This window comes from Physeter macrocephalus, chromosome 9 (genome assembly GCF_002837175.3).
Source record: "Physeter macrocephalus isolate SW-GA chromosome 9, ASM283717v5, whole genome shotgun sequence".
In the NCBI taxonomy this organism is placed as follows: Eukaryota; Metazoa; Chordata; class Mammalia; order Artiodactyla; family Physeteridae; genus Physeter; species Physeter macrocephalus.
Window position 1 is genome coordinate 37,196,819 of NC_041222.1, and position 23,432 is coordinate 37,220,250.

At 38.9% G+C, this 23,432-nt stretch overlaps 1 long non-coding RNA gene across 2 annotated transcripts in view; it reads left to right on the plus strand.

Moving 5' to 3' along the window:
* The window catches only part of LOC129392415 (uncharacterized), a 66,185-nt gene that overhangs the window by 15,250 nt on the left and 27,503 nt on the right, over positions 1-23,432 (plus strand). The window contains exons 3-4 of one of the 2 annotated variants that reach the window (XR_008618224.1): positions 8,950-9,038; positions 12,169-12,551. This is a non-coding gene — a long non-coding RNA (uncharacterized lncRNA). Of the gene's footprint in view, positions 1-8,949; positions 9,039-12,168; positions 12,552-23,432 lie in introns of those variants that run through there. The other variant, XR_008618223.1, reaches the window with a different exon arrangement.

Below are 23,432 nucleotides of genomic sequence, written 5' to 3' on the forward strand. Positions count from 1 at the left end.
CTTCAGTAGCTGCAGCACGCAGGCTCAGTAGTTGCAGCACACGGGCCCTAGAGCACACGGGCTTCAGTAGTTGCAGCTCTCGGTCTCTAGGCAGTAGCTGTGGCACACGGGCTTAGTTGCTCCATGGCATGTGGGAACCCGTGTACCCTGCATTGGCAGGCGGATTCTTAACCAGTGCATCACCAGGGAAGTCCTGATTCATCAGTTTTTGTATGATATTTTTCTGTTGAAAGCTTGTAGGACTTTTTATTCGTTGCCACTGTTGTAGAATTTCACAGCAGTTTGACTCTCGTTTCTTTCTTTGTGTTAGGTGCTTGTTCAGTCTGGAAATTTAGTTTCTTGTATTCTAGGTAATTTTTTAAAAATCTATTCTTTGATAATATCCTTGACTCTGGATTTTCTCTTCTCTCTATCTTGGACTTCTCAAACTGGTCTATTAATTTTCTTAGCTTTTCCATCCTATTTTTTATATCATTGTCTTTTTGTCCTACTTCCTGGAAGATTTTTTTCAATTTTATTTTCCAACCATTCTGTAGAGTTCTCCTACCATACTTTTAATTTTTAAGAGCTTTTGCTTGTTCTCAGACTATTCCCTTCAAAATAACAATCCTATTCTTGTTCATGGATATAATATGATCCTAACTCGATAAGTGTAGGAATGATTTCTTTTTTGAAAATTTTTTCTCCTTTTACTCCTATTAAATATTTTTAAAAATATCCAGTAGCCGTTAGCTATGTGTTCATATTTAAGATTTGGATAGTAAAAAGCTTATTATGTGCTCTGTGCATGTGTGAAACCTGTCAACTGGCACCTTCGTTAGACAGTGGTCTGGCTATGCCTTATTTTGAGGAACTCCTAATATTAATACTTTTAGGTCTTTTCTTCCAACTAGTCAGAGTTCCCAGGGAAGAATCTTCTAACCTCCTGTCTGGAAGGAAAATGCTGACTGAGTGTGCTCTGATTGGCAAGTAAAGAGAAGACTGATGGTCTAAACATTTATTACATGAAATTTTGATTAATTTATCTTACCTTAATTTTGCTTTGTGTTTCCTAGTCTAAAGACTATTTTCTCTTTTTTCAAGGAAATGGTTTTACTGAAATGTAACATACAGAGAGTGCACACATAAATGTGGAACTCACTGAATTCTTACACAGTAAATACAGCTGTGTAAGCACCACACAAATCAAGATATAAAACATAATCAGCACCTCAGATGCCTACTTTATGCATCTTCTGTCCTTCTTGTCCCACCATCAAAGGTAACTAATATTTTAAATTCTATCACTCCAGGGAGTACCCTGGTGGCCTAGTGGTTAGGATTCCAGGCTTTCACTGCCATGGCCTGGGTTCAGTCCCTGGTTGAGGAAGTGAGAATCCTGCAAGCCACACGGCCCAGCAGAAAAAAAAAAAAAAAAAAAAATTCTACCACTCCAGATTAGTTTTTGTCCATCGTTAAACAAACATACACACAAATATATGTTATTTCCTTATTTGTTAGCTTCTTTTACTCAACATTATATTACTTAGATTTATCCATACTATTACATGTAGCTGTTTATTTTCATGGCTTCAAAGAATTCCACTGTATGAATTTACCACAATTTATTTTTCCATTTTACTGTTGATAGACAATTGAGTTAGAATCAAAGAATTATGGTTCTATATTTCAAGCACTGTCTTTTTTAAACTTTACTGAGGAATAATTGACAAGTATAATTGTATATATTTAAAGTGTACAACATCATGATTTGGTATACATATATATTGTAGAATGATTATCAAGGTAGTTAACATATAGTTAACTATTAACACCTCACATAGTTAACACAGGTAACTCTTGTGTGTGTGGTGAGAATACTTAAGATCTACCCTCAGCAAGTTTTAGATACATAATATCATATTAATAACTATAGTCACCATGCTGTACATTAGATCCTCATACTTCTTAGAACTGAAAACGTGTGCCCATTTAATCTATATCACCCATTTTCCTCTCCCCCACCAGTACCTGGCAACCATTTTATTCTGTTTCTGTGAAATTGGTCAAGTACTGTGTTAAATGCTTTATGTGTGTTATCATATTTATCCTCACAGTAATCCTAAAAGTGGATACTATCACTCATACATTCATTCCTCATTCAATTAACAAATATTTATTAATATACCTATTATGTTCCAGGCAGTTTTCTAGGTGTTGGGGAATCAACTAAAAGAAACAGAAATCTATGAATAGTTAAATGAAGTAGACAAGAATCTATACCTTTCCGGAGCTTACATTATACAGGGAAAATATTTGGTATACTAGATATGGATAAATGTTACTTAGAAAAATAGAGCAAGGAAGGGAATGTGAGGAAATGGTGATGAAGGAGAGATGTTTGCAGTTTTAGATAGTGGGCTGAGGAAGATATCAGTGAGAGAATGACTTTTGGGTCCAAGCTTAAAGGAAGTGAAGGATCAAGCTGTCCAGCTGTCTGGAGGAAAAGCATTCTAGGCAGAAGAAAAGATGAGAGCAAAAGCCTAGAGGAAGGAGCTTGTTGTGTTCTAAAAACAAGGAAAGCAGTGTGGCTGGAATAGAGTGAGCAAGAAGGAGAGTGCAGGGATATGCAGTCAGGTGGGCAAAGGGTGGGTGAGATGTAGGCCTTGCAGGCCATTGTGAGGACTTTCTTTTTGCCTGAGAAGGAAGGCATTGGAATCTTGATCAGAGGAGTGACATGATCAGACTTACATATAACAAAATGGTTCTGCTTTATTGAGAATAGACTGAATGGGACAAGGGTGAGGGCAGGGTGGCCTGTTATTAGCTATTAGTCTTCCCATGTGATAGATGAGGAGAATGTAACTTGGACATGACCAAGGTCATAAACCTTCAACATGTGGTCCATGGACCAGGAGCAGCCACATCACCTGGGACCTAGAAATGCAGTCTCAGGCCTCACTCCAGACCAGTTGAATCTCAATCTGCATTTTAGGAGGAGCCCCAGGTGATTCATGTGCACACTGAAGTTTGAGGAACCCTCATCTAAACTATGAAATACTGTTGTAGAAGCTTATTGATCAGGGGAAGGATACTATTGAAGTGATGCTCTGTGGAAATTTTATTTGGTAGCAAAGAGATAGAGAAGAGAGAAGGATACCAACCAGGAGGAAATTACAATAACCCCAATTACCCAGAAGTTTGGGGTTGAATGGCTGAAGTAGGATAATGACAGTAGGAATGAAAAATAATTTTAAAAAAGAAGGAATGGAGGCAAGAGTTTTTTTGTTTTTGTCTTTGGCTGAGCAGCTTGCGAGATCTTAGATTTTAGTTCCCTGACCAGGGATTGAACCTGGGCCACAGCAGTGAAAGCGCCAAGTCCTAACCACTGGACTGCCAGGGAATTCCGGAGTTTTGTTTTGTTTTCTTGTTATTTATATCCCTTTATTTGTCTTTATATCTCTTTTCTTTTTTCACCCTTATAATCAGGCTTCTATCATCACCATTCTCCTAAAAATACACTCCTGTATGACACCAAGTGATCCTCTATCATTCTTCATGTTCCTTGGCATCTTTGTGCCAAGATATGCTATTAATTATTTCATCTTGAAATTCCCATGTCCTTAATTCTTCATAACCATTCTCTTCCTAGGCTACAATGTATGTTGTCCTTCAGTACTCATTCTTTTCCCACATACCCGCATACACTTATTCATACCTATACTTGTCTTTCTTTATCTATGTTCTCCGATCTTAAGCATTGCCCTTCTTGTTTAAGACTACCCTCCAAATCCTTGATCCCCTCCTTCTCATCTCCTCCTTTGACTTATTTTTTGTCTCCAGCATCTTCAGTTTTTCCCTCTCCCTCCCAAGAGTTTTTTGTTTTGTTTCGTTGGCCGCGCCATGCACACAATGGGGGATCTTAGTTCCCTGACCAAGGATTGAACCCATGCCCCCCTGCAGTGGAAGCACGGAGCCCTAACCACTGGACCGCCAGGGAATTCCCCCAAGAGGTTTTTTTTTTAATATTTATTTTATTTATATCATTTATTTTTATTTGTTTATTTTGGCTGCGCTGGGTCTTAGTTGTGGCACACGGGATCTTCCTTGCGGCATGCAGGATCTTTCAGTTGCAGCATGCGGACTTCTCTTAGTTGTGGCCTGTGGGCTTCTTAGTTGTGGCATGCATGTGGGATCTTAGTTCCCCGACCAGGGATCGAACCTGGGTCCCCTGCATTGGGAGCGTGGAGTCTTACCCCCTGGACCACCAGGGAAGCCCCTCCCCCAAGAGTTCTTTTAATGAAGGGAAAAAACCCCATAAAACTTAGGCAATGATTAGATGTACTAGTGAGTGGGAAAGGACCCTGAGACAGAGAGAGAGGTAGATAAAACATGACACTGAAGTTTCAGACCTTGGTAAGAGAGACAATAATGGACCATTGCTAGAAATAGAGAAGTAAGAATGGGAATTGTGAGAATGAGTGCAAGGCCAGTTTAGTATTGTTGAACTGAACTTGGCGGCGGCTGCAAATGTTCAGCAGGTAGTCAGGAAATCTCAAGCTGGAGAAGTCTTGGGGCTGAAGTACTAGACTTCAGAGTCATTTGCCTGGAGGTGCCCATTGAAGCAAAAGGAGTAATTGAGATATTGAGGGAGAAGACAGAAAGAAGACTCTGGCCACATACCTAGGACCACTGCCTCTTTAAAACTATAGAAAGGGTAGGAGGCAGAAGAAGGGCAGTCAGAGACAGGGGAAGAGAGTGTAGCATCTCTCAAACCAATGATGCAGAGAGGGGTTTCTATTTGGCCAGGTGCCATGGTGGTTAGGACAAATCAAAGAAGATGTATCTTAGCAGAAGTCAAATCAAACTATTGATGTATTTCAAAGAATTATTTTCGAGGACTCAAAGCCAGAGGCTTATAGAGAGTGGTCAGGAAACATGATCCTTACCCTCAGAGATGTCCCAACCACCAGAAAGGTAGACAAGATAACCCCATTAAGTAATTATGTGAGAGCATGCACTTGTTGACAACTGCATACTTATATATATATGATTCATACTAGTTTTAGGGTGGGTAACCCATCAACATTTTATATAGATAATACGTATGGTTCTAGGATTTGCAAAGCTCTAAGTGAAAGTCAAATTTTAGACAAGATATATTTCTTTTTGGTCTTTTTGCAAAGGCTCATTAGAATTTTCTTTGTCACATTTTTTTCTGGCCTGTACACAATTTTGCTATGGATCTTATTTTTTAAATTGCAGGTCACTTAGTGTAAGAGACCTTTTTTTTTAGCTCACCTTTGCTGCTTATCAAGTGTTAATCCAACTATGACTCCATTGTTATAGAGTACTAATGGCTCTATGAAACAATCAGCCTTGTGCAAATGACCATCAAGTGGCCGAGAACTATGGCCTCCTTGGGCCAAATGTCACTCAGTGATGCCAAGTCAAAATAATGCTTCAAGCTGCCTTTGCAGTTGGAAACGTCACTCATGTGTTTCATTATATCAGAATCATAGTCAATAGATTTTATTTATTCTAATATTTGACAGTGTTCTGGTCAATGGCTTCTAAAGATTAAATACACCCAAATACATCTTTAAAAAAAAAAACCCTGAAAATGTCACTGAAAATATGAAAGAAGCATGAATATTAAAGTGTTCACAATTCTACTTTTTTCTGTGAAGCCAGAAAAGTGTTTATTATTGTCTACTCCATCCCCTTGCAGTGGTGAGGACTCTAGACTGGCTCATTTATGCTTGAGGGGCTGGTGTGTGTGTGGGCGCATGCACGCATGTGTGCATGCTAATATGACACCATGCAGAATGAATTGGACATAGACTCTGGAGGATAAGACAGCAAGTCTAGTGGTTCAGAAATGAAGATGTAAACGTTTATACCACATGAGAATAAAATGAGAAGATTATAGATAAAACATTGTAATGAAAATTAGAGAGTTCTGGCATACTGCTTTCTAAATTACACTACTTTGAGCCTGAGAAGGATTGGTCTGTTAAATAGGAATAATTATAGTGCCTACCATATAAAATTGCTGTGAAGAATAAATAAGAAAATGAATGTAAAGCAAGCACCCAGTGTTTAATGGGTACTCAATAAATGATGGTGGTTGGGTTCCTCACACACGCTCTCTCCTCCAAAGCATTTGTTGGGAAGGAATGTACTTCTCTCCTTTGGAAGGAATTTTGAGGGGATAGAAGTTGATAAACCTGATGGCATCTTTCTAGAAAGGGTGGGAAAATATAGGAGAAGGAGTGGTCTCTACCATCCTCCAGACACTGAGTTACCACAGTGATCTGTGAGTTGCCCAGTAGCTATGAGGGTAGATGGAGCAGTGTATGTTCTTCCAGTCTGAGACATTTCCTGCTTAAGTTCAGTTTCCAGCTCTAGGCTTCATTCCCTGTCCCGGTGTCCTGCCTTCCCTATTTCTTTTGAACCCAGATGGGATTAATTCTCTCTGCTCAAATGTCAGATATGAAGAGTACGTTACTTAGGGACTTCTCTGCAACCCAGCACCAACTCCCCAGTCTGGGTGAGGATGAAATCATCTCAGGTAGGACTCAAGTAGCATCTTAGGATGATGCCTAATGCTGGCATTAGCGTTATTGCAACTATATCAAATTAAAACATGAAGAGAGATATTTGCTTTGACCACGTAAAAGTAATGCTGGTTTCAGGCACTTGCATTTTCTTATCATTTAGGTCTAATTACTTTGTAACATCATGAGTATGGCTATCATTAACTGACTCTGAGAATCAAAGAAACATGAACTGTGATCATCTGTTCATGTGTGTTTATTATGCTTTAATTATAGTAACCTCATAATACTCATAATAAAAATAGGTAGTGATATTGTATGTTACTCAAAATAGCTAATATTGGGCTTTGCCATATTATGGAGATAAATAAGCCTTCCCTGAAAGTTTCTTTTTTAAAAAAAATAAATTTATTTATTTATTATTTATTTATTTTTGGCTGCGTTGGGTCTTTTTTGCTGCACATGGACTTTCTCTAGTTGGGGTGAGCAGGGGCTGCTCTTCGTTGCGGTGCACTGGCTTCTCATTGCAGTGGCTTCTCTTGTTGTGGAGCATGGGCTCTAGGCATGTGGGCTTCAGTAGTTGCAGCACGTGGGCTCAGTAGTTGTGGTGCATAGGCTTAGCTGCTCCACGGCATGTGGGATCTTCCTGGACCAGGGATCGAACCCACGTCCCCTGCATTGGCAGGCGGATTCTTAACCACTGCGCCACCAGGAAAGTCCCTAATCCTTTTTATATATTGTTGGATTTGATTTGCTAATATTTAGATGAGTTTTTTGCCTCTATGTTTACCAGAGATATTGGCCTGTAATTTTCTTTTTTTTGTAGTGTCTTTGTCTGGTTTTGGTATCAGGGTAATGGTAGCCTCATAGAATGAATCTGAGCATATTCCGTCCTCTTCAATTTTTTTGGTATAGTTTGAGAAAGATAGATATTAGCTCTTATTTATGTGTTTGGTAGAATTTCCCTGTGACGCTGTCTGGTCCTGGACTTTTGTTTGCTGGGAGGTTTTTGATTACTAACTCAGTTTCACTACTAGTGATTGTTCTGTTCAGATTGCCTGTTTCTTCCTGATTCAGTCTTGGAAGGTTGTATGTTTCTAGAAATTTATCCATTTCTTCTAGGTTGTCTAGCTTGTTGGTATATAACTGATGGTAATATTCTCTTATGATTTTTTTTTAAATCTCTGTGATGTTAGTTATAATTTCTCCTCTTTCTTATTTTGGTCCTCTCTCTTTTGAGACTACATATTTTTAATATTTCTCTGAGGTGGAGTTTCTTGCCCTTTTCTATGTGTGTTATTGACTCATTCAGTTAAGGATCTGATGAATCCTAACCATGTTTTCCCCAGAAAAATGCACACAATTGTAAATTTTACATATAGTTCAGGGTGTTCCCAGAACCTCTGGTTCCCTTAAAATCTAGGTTAAGAACTTCAGTTCTGGAAGATTTGTTTTTGATGTTGTTGTTGTTTGTTTGTTTGTTTTTGCTTTTTTCATATGCTTGTGGACACTATTCTTTTGTACAACTGAATAATAATGACAAATGATTATTCACTGCTTATTATGATCCAGGCACTGTTATAATGATAAGCAACTAAGATGGCTTAAAGCTTGTGGGGGGCGGGGGGAGGAGGCATTTTCCTTCAACTTCCTAGCTGTTTCTTGTGGCCCAGCAAAATAAAGTGAAGGTGTGGTAGTTAGGACTGTAAAGTGCTCAGCATGCAGGCATGCAAAGAATATTTGAAACTCAGAGTGCCTGTTATTTTTCAGAAACAGAAGCAATATAAAGGTGCAAAGGGAAAAACTAGTTGAATTTGTTTGGAATTGTTTTATAGCATTGAAACAGTTCAAACTTGCTTTCTTTGGTGGTGATGCAACTGAGTTCCTAAAAGGAACTTGGCAATTCATGGAAAATACCTCAGGAAGGGTGATATGAACTCTTGAGTCATCAATCTACTCCTAAATCAGCAATCTAAGGCTATAAGAAAAATGAAGTTTATAGTGTAATAAACACAACTGACAACTAGTTCTTAAACTCTTTACTCAGCACTGTATTTGAAACCCAGTTTCAACTTTCCTTGGCCATTTGACCTGAAATGCACCATTTACTTCTCCCTGTTGTTGGCGTGAAAGCCCTCCTTAGAGAAGCCATGCATTTGCAATATCATCTCAGGCTCCTATTCACAAATACTGCACAGAAGTTTATCTAAATAAATCTCTGCCATTTCTTTCTCATATTTGGATGATGTTTTTCTTTTCTTCTACAAATATTTATGAAGGACTCATCAGGTAGTAGATGCTATTCATGACAATCATTTTAAAGAACAAAAAAATCCTTTGATGGCTATCTAATGCCTCCAAATTATGTACACCTATTAACTCCTCATTTTTTCATGCCCCTGTGTTCCAGATGAGTTGAAAACTGGCAGTTCAAAAGGACACTGAAGCTTTAGACACAAGCATGGCTGGGAAGAGAAACAAGGCTGAGAGAACACAGAGGTATTGCTAATGTTACTTATAAAACTTTGGAATTTAAAGAAAAAGGACCTAAGTGATGATCCTTCCTTTAAAGGGGTGGTAAAGAAATGAAAAATAAAAATAAAATGTTTTATAATAATAGTTTTAATAAAATTACCACTAACAAAGTTGGTAGAGGTTCTAAATACATTTTTATTTAAAATAACTAAATGCCAGCTCAGGAGGACAGTGTATTCACAGCACACATTCCCAGGATTGATAAGGTTCCCTCAGTCAGTTTCCTGCAGCTGGAGAGCTCAAGCAGATGACGACAACAGGAGTGTTAATCATTTCCCGACCAGGCAATCTTAGTCACAAGTTCACTAAAAGTGAAATCAGCCCCTTGGGTTTAAAAGCAGCTAAAAAAACTTTTTACTCAGTTCACTTTGCAGTTTCTCCCTTTCAGGTTAAGCACATGGAAATTCACTTGGCAATTCTTTTTACATCACAATTTCCATTAGTTGCTCCCACAAATTGGGGTTTATCTGATTGTGTGGTAGATGGAAACCTCAGGATAAAATTCAATGGCTGAAGGCTGAGTGAAGTTTACCCTGGCTGTGGTTATGAAGAGGGTGACTGGACCTCTTTGTTGCTCTTGGGTTTATTTTCTCTTATGCTAGATTTTATACACCATAAAATGCAAAAGACATAATCTTGCATTTATAGTTAACCATTTAGACGTGTTTGGGGGTTGTTTTTAAGTGATCACAGGCCAAAACCAAGAATTTAAAACATACATTAGGCATACATGCCAAACAAAATTGTTTCATTTTCCTCCTAAAAAAAAATCATTTCTATTAGTTATACAGTTTATTTAGTTAATTGAACTGTTATTGAAATGTCTTTCTGCATTAATGGAATATTGGTGTGTTCAGTAAATAGACTGGAAACAATTTTTTGTGAACAAAAAGACATAAATAATTTTGATTATTGGAACTAGCCAAGGTAGGAACTGGATGGAACATCTGGAGGCAGAATTCAAATGTCAAATAATTCTAATAGAAATATATTAGCTGTGTGTTTTTATTTAGCAAGATGATTTTTCTCTTGTTTCTTAAAATCTATTTGAAGTAGTTATAACAGTTTTATAAATTAAACCTATAATGATATTTCAATTATTGTCTTTCTGGAAAAAGAAAATGATATTTGGGTATAACAGAAGTGCTTTCAGTAGAAGAGTACTGGGCAAGACTCTGTTCTTGCCCATTTCAATTGTGGTGACCTTTTATTTCAAGAAAAATACAGAATTTCTCTTTTTTGAGGCCTAGAATAGTCCTGGGCACATAGAAGACTTTGTGGAATTAGCTACTGATTATTTATTTTTAAGTCTGCACTTACATTAATGGATTTTAGAAGATATCTTCTAGTCACTTGTGTAAAACTTTATTCAGTACTCAATATGTCAATGATGAATTAAAAAGGAAATAGAAAAGCGTCTTTATCTGAAAGGAATTTAATTCACCTCTTTCCCACTATGAACCAAACCTTTCCATTTTGGGGAACTGTAATTAATACTTTTCTTCTGAGTATTTGAAAAATTATAGAAAATGCCACCTGTTTTTTACAACAACATTGCTCATCATTGTGAAAACCTGCAAAGAACTAAATGTTAATGAACAGAACAGTGGTTAAAGACAATGGCATACTACATAACCTGTAAAAAAGAATGAGGTGAATCTATATTTATTAACATGAAGGCAGTCCAAATAATATTTCTAAGTTATTTTTTTTAAAAAGCAAGTTTCAAAAAAAATAGTGAGTTAGTAGGTATAGTGTACAGTATTCTCAGTTTTTGGTAAAAACAAATAAACCAGTATCTACATTTACAATGTCTGTATGTGTATTTACCGAATCATTTAGAGTCGCCATTTTGGGGGATTGAATGAGAAAGCCTATTTTCTACCTTGTAGATATTAGAATGTAACTGGTAGGGACTTTTTTAATTTACTGCTAAAACCTCAGTGTATATAATAGTGTCTGGCACGTAACAGGCACATGATAGTGTCGAATAAATGAATGAAGAGATTTATGTATTATTTAAATTTTAAAAAATTAGCACAGTTGATTTTCAAGCAGATAAAATCCACAAAATGCCTTATTGTTTTAATTAAAAAAAATATTTAGAACAAATTTCAAAGCCTCTAATCTCTCTTCCCTTCATGTTACCTCTTCTTCTTTTCTACTTTTTGTAACACTTTCTTTCCCTTTTCTAGCTAATTTTGGTTCAAAGGGAAATGAAAATGTCATGGTGCCTGTGCTTATTTAAGATTTTCTGCCGAGGCATCTTACTTTGCGTTTGACATCCATCTTCAGGAATCCGTGCATCTAACATCCCAGATTGCTGCTTAGCTTTTTATGTGCATGCCATCTTTCCAATTTGATGGCAAACCGTGGAGAATACAGACCCTGTCTTATGATCCTTTCTGTCCTCAGTACCTAGCATAGGGCCTCACACACAGTATGATAGCATTGTTGTTGAGTATTCTTTCCACAAACTTTTGTGCAGTTCTTTTTTTTTGTATGTGTGTGTGTGTGTGTGTGTGTGTGTGTGTGTGTTTGGTACACGGGCCTCTCACTGTTGTGGCCTCTCCCGTTGCGGAGCACAGGCTCTGGACGCACAGGCTCAGTGGCCATGGCTCACGGGCCCAGCCGCTCTGCGGCATGTGGGATCTTCCCAGACGGGGCACGAACCCGTGTCCCCTGCATCGGCAGGCAGACTCTCAACCACTGTGCCACTAGGGAAGCCCTGTGCAGTTCTTAATGATGGCATACTACTATAATCCCTCCTCCTAGGCTGAGCATTGTATACAATAGGCACTCAGTACATTTATTGAACGAATGATTGGTGATTGACTCTGGCATGTAATCTCTGTGTGTATGGCTGGTAAATTGGGTTCTCAGGGAGATGAGAGGAGGCTGTATCAGTTTGGGATTCTTTTGGTTGCCAGTGATAGAATACCTGACTAAAACTGGCAGAAGCGGAAGCAAAGGCGATTTATTGGCTCGTATAGCAGTTTAATGGTGCACCTGGCTTGAGAAATAGCTAGACACTGGCACAAAGTGATATCTCTCTTTGTCTGTCTTGTCTCTCTTTCTCTTATTCTGTTCTCAGACAGGCTTTCTCTTTGAGGTTATAAAATAGCTGCCAGAATCTCCACAAGAACTATATTCTTTCAGATTCCAATCCAGCAGAAAAAAAGTGAGTGTCTTTCGGCAATCCTAGAAAACTAAACCATGATAGTTGCTCAGAGTGGACCAACAGTAACTGAAACCAGGTTGTTAGTGTACTGGTTTCATGAGCTTCTAGGGACCAGGAATAAAGCCTCAAGCAGGACAAGCGAACTGAGAGTGGGGAGAGGAGGATCCCCAAATAAAAATAAAGGTTGTTGCCACAAGAAAGGGGAGTGGATGCCTAATAATTAAACAACAAATGTCAAATGCAAGGTAAGAGAATTACTTGATTCTCTTTTTTCCTCTCTCCTTAACATAAATATATCCAAATATGAGTAAGTAGTCGCGGGGAGAACTCAATCAATTCTAACTCTATAAGGATGTGCGTACAGGTACTAACTGTTAAAGAGAAGGCAGTTGGAAAGATGGAAGAAGAGAGCTTCTGAATTGATTGAACCCAGAGCTTCTGAATTGATTGAACCCAGAGTCCTATCTGGAGCAGTGACTCTCAAATTTGCTCTATACTGAAATTACCTGTGGGTAATTCTGATGCTCAGGCCACTCTTTATAACACTTGTATCAGAATACCTAGTGTTGGGACTCAAGTATCGGTACTTTTAGGCTCCCAGGTGTATTGTGTTATATGCAATTTGGAGACCCAGTGGTCAAGAGAGATATCAGGGAGGATTTAGAATAGTTTTAAAGGCACCTGAAACTGTACCTTGGATATAGTAGATCCTCCATAAATATCTGATGACTTGATTTAAAAGAGGAAAAGAACATAACTGGGCAAAGATGTGGGGCGGCATATTTGTGAACTGTCTACTCGTGTAAGCATCGTGTTCAGTTCTCAATATACATTTCGCACTTGATCTTCATAGTCAGGATTAAAAAAAAAAAACCCAAACTCCATTTACCGTGAGGAAATAAAGGTTCAGTAATGCTAAAGTAACTTGGCAAAAAGTCAATCAATAAATACAGCAGGTCTTTTGAGCTCCAAATTATATACTCTTTCACAGTATCACAATTACAGGTGTCAGACACGAGTTTAAGGGGGAACTCAGCTGTTGGGTGTAGCAAGTAAATTTACCTGACTAAAGAACAGAGTATGGACTGAAGAGTCCATAGAGTATGGCATGAAGGCGGTCCTGAAAAGTTGACAGAAGTGGCATCATCTACAGCAGCAGTCCCCAGCCATTTTGACACCAGGGACCGGATTCATGGAAGACAATTCTTCCACATATGGGGGGTGGAGGGGGATGGTTCAGGCGGCAATGCGAGCGATGGGGAGTGATGGGGAGCAGCAGATGAAGCATCGCTTGCTTGCTCGCCTGCCGCTCACCTCCTGCTGTGCGGCCCCGCTCCTAACAGGCCGTGGTCCCGTACCAGTGCACAGCCCCGGGGTTGGGGACGCCTGATCTACAGCACAGGGTGGCAAACAAGGGCCTGTGTGCCAAATCCAAACCACCACCTGTTTTTTTGAATAATATTTTATTGGAACCAGCCACGTTCATTTGTTTACATATTGCCTATGGCTGCTTTTGCACAACCATGGCAGAGCTGAGTAGTTGTGACAGACACTGTATGGCTTATAAAGTCTAAAATATTTACTAGCTAGCACTTTACAGAAAAAGTTTGCCGACCTTTGACCTAGAGTTTCCGTTTTTATGTGATAAGCAGTTCTGAGAAGGGATGAGATTGCCATTATCAATCCAAGACTGATGATAATGCTTGTGGCTGTATGAGTAGGATTCTCCGAGCATCTTCACATTCATTCATTCAGTAAACATTTATTGAGCATCTACAAAGTGCGGGGCACTCTGAGCTCAGTTGAAATGCAGTGCAATAAATTGTACAGTGAAAAATAGGTTTCCAAAATATTATAGCTTCTTTCTCTGCTTCTAGGCTACATGAGGGCAGGGTTTGGTTCTGTTTTTGCTCATCACTGTGGGTTCAGCCTAGAAGGCAGTAGGGGGTCACTAAATATTTGATGAATATACTAATGATCAATTAATGTGGTAGAGGCAAGTATAGGATGCCAGGGGAACACACCTAACCCAAACTCTGATGGAATGAGGTCAAGTTATGAAGCTGAAGAAGTGGAAGAAGTGAAGGAAAAAAGGCAGCAAGTCGGGGAGGGAGGGGAAAAATGAAGGGGTTGTAGTAGTTCACTGGACCGATCTTGGACAAGGTCTGTCATTGTGGGACTGGACAGAAGGAGAACTATGATCCCAAGAAGTATTTGGTGAAAGAGTTCATGAGATAATATAACACAGAAAAATCTATTCAGTTCCCAAATCAAAAAACCTCCAAAAGCTTCCTGCTACCTACAGCATAAAATCAAGATTACTAGGTTAGACCTTCAAGTCCTCTGTAATTTGTTCTCTGCTGGCTTAATCTTTTTTATAAATTTATTTATTTATTTATTTATTTATTTATTTATGGCTGTGTTGGGTCTTCGGTGCTGTGTGCAGGCTTTCTATAGTTGCGGTGAGCTGGGGCTACTCTTTGTTGTGGTACATGGGCTTCTCATTGTCGTGGCTTCTCTTGTTGCAGAGCACAGGCTCTAGGCGTGCAGGCTTCAGTAGTTGTGGCACGTGGGCTCAGTAGTTGTGGCTTGCGGGCTCAGTAGTTGTGGTGCACGGGCTTAGTTGCTCCACGGCATGTGGGATCTTCCCGGGCCAGGGCTCGAACCTGTGTCCCTTGCATTGGCAGGCAGATTCTTAACCACTGAGCCACTAGGGAAGCCCCTGGTTTAATCTTATTGCCCTTAATTCCTTACCTCAGTTCCTACCCTCTAGTTTTATGCTTGCTGATTATGCTTTATTCAGTCTTAACTTTGTGCCTTGTAAAAAGACATATCCCTGCTTGCAATGCTCTCTCTCTCTCTCTCTCTCTCTCTCTCTCTCTCTCTCTCTCTCTCTCTCTCTCTCTCTCTCTCTTTCCCCCCTACTCTTTATATAAGACCCAGTGCACAGGACTTCCTTGGTGGTGCAGTGGTTAAGAATCTGCCTGCCAATGCAGGGGAAATGGGTTCCAGCTCTGGTCCGGGAAGATCCCACATGCCGCGGAAAAACTAAGCCCATGTACCACAACTACTGAGCTTGCGCTCCACAGCCTGCGAGCCACAACTACTGAGCCCACGTGCCACAACTACTGAAGCCTGGGTGCCTAGAGCCTGTGCTCTGCAACAAGAGAAGCCACCACAAGGAGAAGCCTGTGCACTGCAATGGAGAACTAGAGAAAGTCCACGCTCAGCAACGAAGACCCAACGCAGCCAAAAAAAAAAGATCCAATGCACCTAGACTCTTTCTTTTTTTCTTTTTTGCTGCACCTTGCAGGGCATGCAGAATCTTAGTTCCCTGACTAGGGATCAAATCCATGCCCTCTGCAGTGGAAGCTTGGAGTCTTAACCACTAGAGTGCCAGGGAAGTCCTGCACCTTGACACTTTTGACAGATTTTTCCCATCTACTCCAATCCTCACTGATCTCTTCTCTGGATCCCATCACATGTTAACATTCACCTCTCATCTTTAGACACTAAATCAGTACTGCCTTGGACTGTTTTGAGCTGTTTCATGGGTTAATGCTTTACATCCACCATTAGAATAAACGTTCCGGAAAAAGGGATCATAAGACATTTCCCGAATATCCTCTTAGTGCCCAACAATACTTTATGTACACTTAATATTTGAGTAGACACTTAAATACTTATTGAGTAAATGAATGAGTCAGATGAATAAAAAGTTATGAGGTTAGAAGTACTGCTAAAAAAGGAAGTCAAAGAATGGAAAATAATTAGAAGAGATGCTTATAGGACAAGGAAAATAAATAGTACTTTGTGGTTTGAGGTATTCTCAAGAAGTACAGGTTTTGAGAGACAATATTTAAGTTTACTTTAAAACATTATGGAAATTCAGATGTGGAGAAATGAGTTGATATACTGCTCAGTTTAGGAAATTTATCATCATTGATAATATCTTGCTCTTTTTAAAAAAAAATCTATTTATTTATTGTGTTCCTCTATCTCCTTTCCTATTGTCATTACTGTCACAGCAGCCATTCTAATTTGGTTAATGTATGTTCTCTTTTTGTATCAGTTTTTGTAAAATGTGTACTTTTTTTGTTTTTTAGCATGTGTTTAAAACATTTATATATGCTGTAATGCGTTATGGATCTCAATTTGGGTTCTTACCTTTTTCACTAAGTGTTCAGGTTTTAAAGATCTATGCATATTGCTATAGATCTGTTTTTTCTAATTGCTACATAAGACGTCATGATGTGAATTCACCACGTTTCACCTATTTACATCTCCAGTGATGGAAACCAATAGCACAATCTCATACTGTTTCTTCATACATCTAGTCTGAGTGTTTATTTGGGATGTATCTCCTGGAATGGCATTGCTGGATCACAGGATATGCATCTATTTAATTTGACTAAGAAGTACTAGATTTCACTGCAGAATGGTGGCATTAGTTTATGCACACATTCCCTCTCCCCCACCTAGCCCCACATAAAGTCTCTTTCACTTAAAAAAAAAAGTCTGCCTGTAAGAACCTTTCCAGGGGACTTCCCAGGTGGCGCAGTGGTTAAGAATCCACCTGCCAATGCAAGGGACACGGGTTCAAGCCCTGGTCAGGGAACTAAGATCCCACATGCCAGGGAGCAGCTAAGCCCATGAGCCACAACTACTGAGCCTGCATGCCACAAGTACTGCAACAAGAGAAGCCATTGCAATGAGAAGCCCACACACTGCAACAAAGAGTAGCCCCTGCTCGCCGCAGCTAGAGAAAGCCCATGCACAGCAACGAAGACCCAACACAACCAAAAATAAATAAATAAAATAAAAAAACAAAACAAAACCTTTCCAGGCTCTGTGTCAGGGTTTCTATAAACTACAACCCTATCAGCACTTAGTATTACCCAGTTTTCTAATTTTTGCTAGACTAACAGGGTTGAAATTGATATTTCATTGTTGTTCTAATAGGTGTCCGATTGTTTACTAATGAGTTTCAAAATCTTCATGTTTATTTCACTTTCTTCTATAAATTGCCTGATTGTAAATATATTTTCTGTTTTTTACTAAGGGAATTCTTGTCTCTTGCTTGTTAATTTTTTTAAACTTTTTCAGAATTTTTTAAATATAGTAGTTATTTATTAAATTTATTTCTATTTATTTATCTTTGGCTGCGCCAGGTCTTAGTTGTGGCACGAGGGCTCTTCATTGTGGGGCGCAGGCTTCTCTCTAGTTGTAGTACGGGCTCCAGAGAGTGTGGGCTCTGTAGTTTGTGGCACGCGGGCTCTCTAGTTGAGGTGCACAAGCTCAGTAGTGTGGCACGTGGGCTCAGTTGCCCCATGGCATGTGGGATCTTAGTTCCCCGACCAGGGATTGAACCCGCGTCTCCTGCATTGGAAGGCAGATTGTTTACCACTGGACCACCAGGAAGTCCCTGCTTGTTAATTTATAATTAAATGTTTATTAAATCATTTTTAAACCAAGAAAATTAGCTGAAGTTGTAACATTGAATTACTTTGTGCCAAATGTCTCTTACTTTATTATTATTAAACATTATTTCTGATTTTGAGAGGATAGCAGTGTCTTTATATTTTTTTGACCCTCCTAAACCCCCACATATAAAATATATGGCAAAACAAAAAACCCATGAACAAAATTTACAACAGAACTAAATAGACTTCAGTTTCTAGTCCGGCACGTAAGGAGATTAGAAGTTTTCTCTCCCAATGCCACAACAAGAAAAAAGCTGAACAAACTGAAACCCAACAACTCTTCTTTGAAGAAATGTTGATAGAAACTTCTAAAACTGAAGTGCAAAGAGAAAAAGAGAATGAAAAAGACAGAACAGATATTCAATTCTGTGGGACAATTAGAAAATGTGTAACATGCGTGCAGTGGGAATACCATAAGGAGAAGAAAGGGAGGAGCACAGAAATATTTGAAGAAAAAATGACTAGGAATTTCCCAAAATTAATGATAAACACCAAACCACAGATCCAGAAGCTCAGAGAACACTGAGAAGAATAAATACCAAACTAAGTGACAACTCTAGGAACCCCCAAGTACAACCAGGTAGAGAGAAATCATCAACAACCAGATTGTGCATGTTATTATCATCTATGTGGGAGATAGCAGACAGAAGCATTGGGGTGGTAGATGGACTGAGAACAGGAGAAACTCAAAGGAACCAACAGGTAATCACTGAAAAGTGCAGTGGGCACTTTGAGAATATCAGCTGACGCTACTCAGTGTCACTACTCGGACATTACTACCAGTGAGTGAGGGCAGGTGGCCTTGTGATAAAGCATAAAGGACTAGTGAGTCCACCCCTATCCACTCTTGAAATGGACCCTCTAGGGTTTCTTCCCAGAAAAGCTCAAACAGGGGAAAACCTGCTGGGAGTGAAAACAAAATTGAGCAAGAGGGGAAAACACAGGAAGAGGAAAGAGAAGGTCCAGATACAAGTGGGAGATGGAGTAGAGCCAGGAAACCTCAGAAAGTGAGACACCATATTTCTGCACACTACATGGAAACCTATAAAAGAGGGAGCTCTGTGAAGACAAAAACAAAAACAAAAAACCCCAAAAAAACCCCAACTATCCTGAACTTCCTCTCCTAAAATCTCAGGAGACTTAATTTTACATAAAATGAGTAACAGAAAAGTATTCAAGTATTCAGTTCTCACACAACATTACTATATGCAAAAAAAGAGAATAAGGATCAGAATAATATCCTTATAGAAAATGAAAGCATTTAATCAGAAAAACGATTAAAATAATGTAATCATGTAAACATGATTAAAAATAATGTAATGATTTAAAACTATAACTATCTCAAAACAAATTAATAGACAATAGAGAAATGATAAAAGACACAAATGAGCAATATGAAACAGAAATAGAAAAATTCAGAAATCAGGTGACAGAACTCAAGAAAGAATTAGAATAAAACAAAAAAAAATTTAATGACTAAACTAGAAGAGGCAAAAGAGTAAATAAACACAGCAAATAATGCCTTAATAAAAATGGAATAATAATGGGAAATTTAAAAAAAAATAGAAAAAGAAGAAAAAGGGGGAACAGTATTTGAGAAAAACCCATAAGTATTGAAGATAGGCAAAGATGTTTCAACATGTGGGTCATAGGAGTCCCTGAAGAAGAAAACCTAAGAGAACAGAGAAAATAGTAAAAGGTATAATTTTTATAAGATTTCCTGAAATAAAAATATTTGAAATAAGTATTGAAAGATTACATTGAATATCTGAGAACACTGACTTAGAATAACTATGACCAAGTCATATTCTGGTAAAATTGCTGAAGTTTAAAGAACAAGGGCTTCCTTGGTGGCACAGTGGTTAAGAATCCGCCTGCCAATGCAGGGGACACGGGTTCAAGCCCTGGTCCAGGAAGATCCCACATGCCATGGAGCAACTAAGCCCATGCACCACAACTACTGAGCCTGCACTCTAGAGCCCACAAGCCACAACTACTGAGCCTGCATGCCACAACTACTGAAGCCCGTGCGCCTAAAACCTGTGCTCTGCAACAAGAGAAGCCACCACATGAGAAGCCCATGCACCACAAGGAAGAGTAGCCCCTGACCGCCACGACTAGAGAAAGCCCGTGTGCAGCAATGAAGACCCAATGCAGCCAGAGATAAATAAATAAATATTTTTTAAAAATTTAAAAAATAAAAAAATTTGTCATCTAGGAAAAAGAATAGCATGAGATGTATAAGAGAAAGAAAATCATATTATCATCAGACATTTTGACCACAATAATCTATTCCGAAGGAACTTAAGTAACACATTTTAGATATTCAGTGAAAGAAAATGTGAACTGAGGCTTTTATATCCAACAAAATTGACCATCAAGTATGAAGGGCATAAACTGTTAGCAACATGCAAGGATTTAGAGAATATTGTTTTCCTGAGCTTTCCCTGAGTAATCTACTAAAGAACAACTTACCAACCAAAATGATATGAAAGACCTTATCATATCATTGTAGTGGTGGTAGGCATCAAATATACTGTATGGTTAGTTCTAGACCTAACATTATGTGAATATTAAAAAGGTTTAATCATTAAAAATGATTACCTGATCATAGAATGTAGACATGGTACAAGTATTTAAAAAGGAGAGAAGTATGGTAGCATATGCAAAAGTTTTTCAAATGGTTTTCAGAAATCATAATGATTGGTTACAGTATTGGAGTTGTTTTCTGAGAATGTTGTGTGTTTATAACAGTCTTGTGGAATAAAGCAAATGACTAATTAATGGATATTTAATTTTTTTGTCTCTGTCTTTGAGGACTAGGATTCTTCATGTAGTTGAAAAGAATCAGATTTAATATAAAAGAAGTTAAATAAAAATCTTTAATCCTGAATATGAATTGGAAATTTAAGTATGAACTCACTAGATAAATATTTTATCTCTTTACTGAAAAGATCTAGAAATAATAACCAACCAAGCACCCATGGCACCCAGACTGTGGTCTTTCTCAAGACCATTCTGAATAAAATAAACCAGGACTTCTTGGAAAATTGCTATTTTTTTTTTTTTTAACCCATGCTTTTTCTTTTTCTTTTTCTTTTTTTGGCTGTGCCCCACGGCACTTTGGATCTTAGTTCCCCAACCATGGATCAAACTCGTGCCCCCTGCACTGGAAGCGTGGGATCTTAACCACTGGACCACCAGGAAGTTAGAGCAGGAAATGTATAAGAAAACCCTGGAGGGCTTCCCTGGTGGCGCAGTGGTTGAGAGTCCACCTGCCGATGCAGGGGTCACGGGTTTGTGCCCCGGTCTGAGAAGATCCCACATGCCGCGGAGCGGCTAGGCCCGTGAGCCACGGCCGCTGAGCCTGCGCGTCCGGAGCCTGTGCTCCGCAACGGGAGAGGCCACAACAGCGAGAGGCCCGCGTACCGCAAAAATAAATAAATAAATAAATAAAATAAAACCCTGGAAAATCTTCACATATTAGAGAGAAAAGAACTATTAAAGACTACTAGGATTATCTCAAATAACTCAGGAGACAATTCGAAGGGGCCTCCACTGGGAAGATGGGACAAATTGACTTTCAGTAACAATAAGAATTGCAATGGATTGTAAATCAGTTATGTATTGCTGTGTAAAAAGTTGCCCCAAAGCTTTGCTTAAAGCCAGACACGTTTATCATATTGTGCAGTTTCAGAGTCAGGACTCCAAGATCAGCTTACCTGGTGATTCTGTCTCAGGGTCCTTAAAGAGACTGCAGTCAGGATGTTCAATGGGAATATGTTTATTTGAATCTGGGCGTGGAAGATCCACTTTGAAACTCATTCACATGGCTCTTGACAGGAGGCTTACAGGGCTGCTTACAACATGGCTTCCCCCACGGTGAGTGTAGGGAGACAAAGCAGTCCAGTGAGTGATCACCAAAAATAAAAGCTGCAGACTTTTGTAACCTAATCTCAGAAGTGACACACCATTACTTCTGCTGTACAGGCTTACCTTGTTTTATTGTGCTTTGCTTTATTGTACTTCACAGATAATGCTTTTATTTTACAAATTGAAGGTTTGTGACAACCCTGCACTGAGCAAGTCTGTTGGCACAATTTTTCCAACAGCATTTGCTCACTGTGTGGCTCTGTGTGAAACTTTGGTAATTCTTGAACTATTTCAAACTTTTTCATTGTCATTATATCTGTTATGGTGATCTGCAATCAGTGATCTTTGATGTTGTTTTGGGGCGCCATGAACTCCGCCCATATAAGACTTCGAACGTAATCAATAAATGTGTGTGTTCTGACTGTTCCACCAACTGGCTGTTCCCCCTTCTCTTTCCCTCTCCTTGGGCCTTCCTATTCTGAGATGCAACAATACTGACATTAGGCCAATAATGGCCCTACAGTGGCATCTAAGTGTTCAAGTGAAAGTAGGGGTCACATATCTCTCTCACTTTATTTAAAAAAATTTTTTTGTGTGTGTGATTATTATTATTTTATATATTTTCCTTGAGATGTTAGTATTACATATTTATTAATTTTTAATACAATTATTTGAATCTACTATATTGAACAGAGTTTTATTTTCAGTACCATTCTTTTTATTTAATGAATTGCCATTTTCTAAAATTTGTTTCTGCTTAAATGCACACCTTTGTGAAAACATAGAAGTGGACAAAGCAGATGAGGTCCCTGCTCATTTGGATAATACATTATAATGAAGAAAGCAAGGAGCAATGAAGCAAATGCATGACATAAGGTCGACAGGGATAAATCATATAAAGAAGGGCAGTAGATTGTAATGGAATATGCAGGATTTTATAGAGTATGGTCCAGGAGGGGGTTCATTGCCATGTTGAATGAGGAAGAGAAGCAAAACGAGAGTGTGCCCATTGGATTTGTCAAAAAAGAGATAAAAGCCCAAACCAAAGAAATCAAAAGTGAGAAAAAGGCTAGGTTCATCCACTGCTGGGACATACAAAAAAAAGTGACTCAAATAAACATGGAATAGGAACAGGAATAGCAGTTAGACCAGGGGCCTGAGGTAGGGGACATGATGAAACAAGTAGGGCAGCCAGTGTGTGGTCCCCTAAGTCTGAGATCACTTCAGCACTCAGGCTACTGCCTTTCTCTCTGCAACCTTCTCTGTTGATGGGGTCTTCACTCATATTGCATTTCCCTCATAAGCATTCACTGGCCTTCTTTTTTCTTTTTTTAACATCTTTATTGGAGTATAATTGCTTTACAATGGTGTGGTAGTTTCTGCTTTATAACAAAGTGAATCAGCTATACATATACATACATCTCCATATCTCCTCCCTCTTGCGTCTCCCTCCCACCCTCCCTATCCCACCCCTCTAGGTGGACACAAAGCACCGAGCTGACCTCCCTGTGCGATCTGGCTGCTTCCCACTAGCTCATCTTTTACATCTGGTAGTGTATATATGTCCATGCCACTCTCTCACTTCATCCCAGCTTAGCCTTCCCCCTCCCGGTGTCCTCAAGTCCATCGTCTACATCTGTGTCTTTATACGTGTCCTGCCCCCAAGTTCTTCAGAACCATTTTTTTTTTTTTAGATTCCATATGTATGTGTTAGCATACGGTATTTATTTTTCTCTTTCTGACTTACTTCACTCTGTATGAGAGACTCTAGGTCCATCCACCTCACTACAAATAACTCAATTTCATTTCTTTTTATGGCTG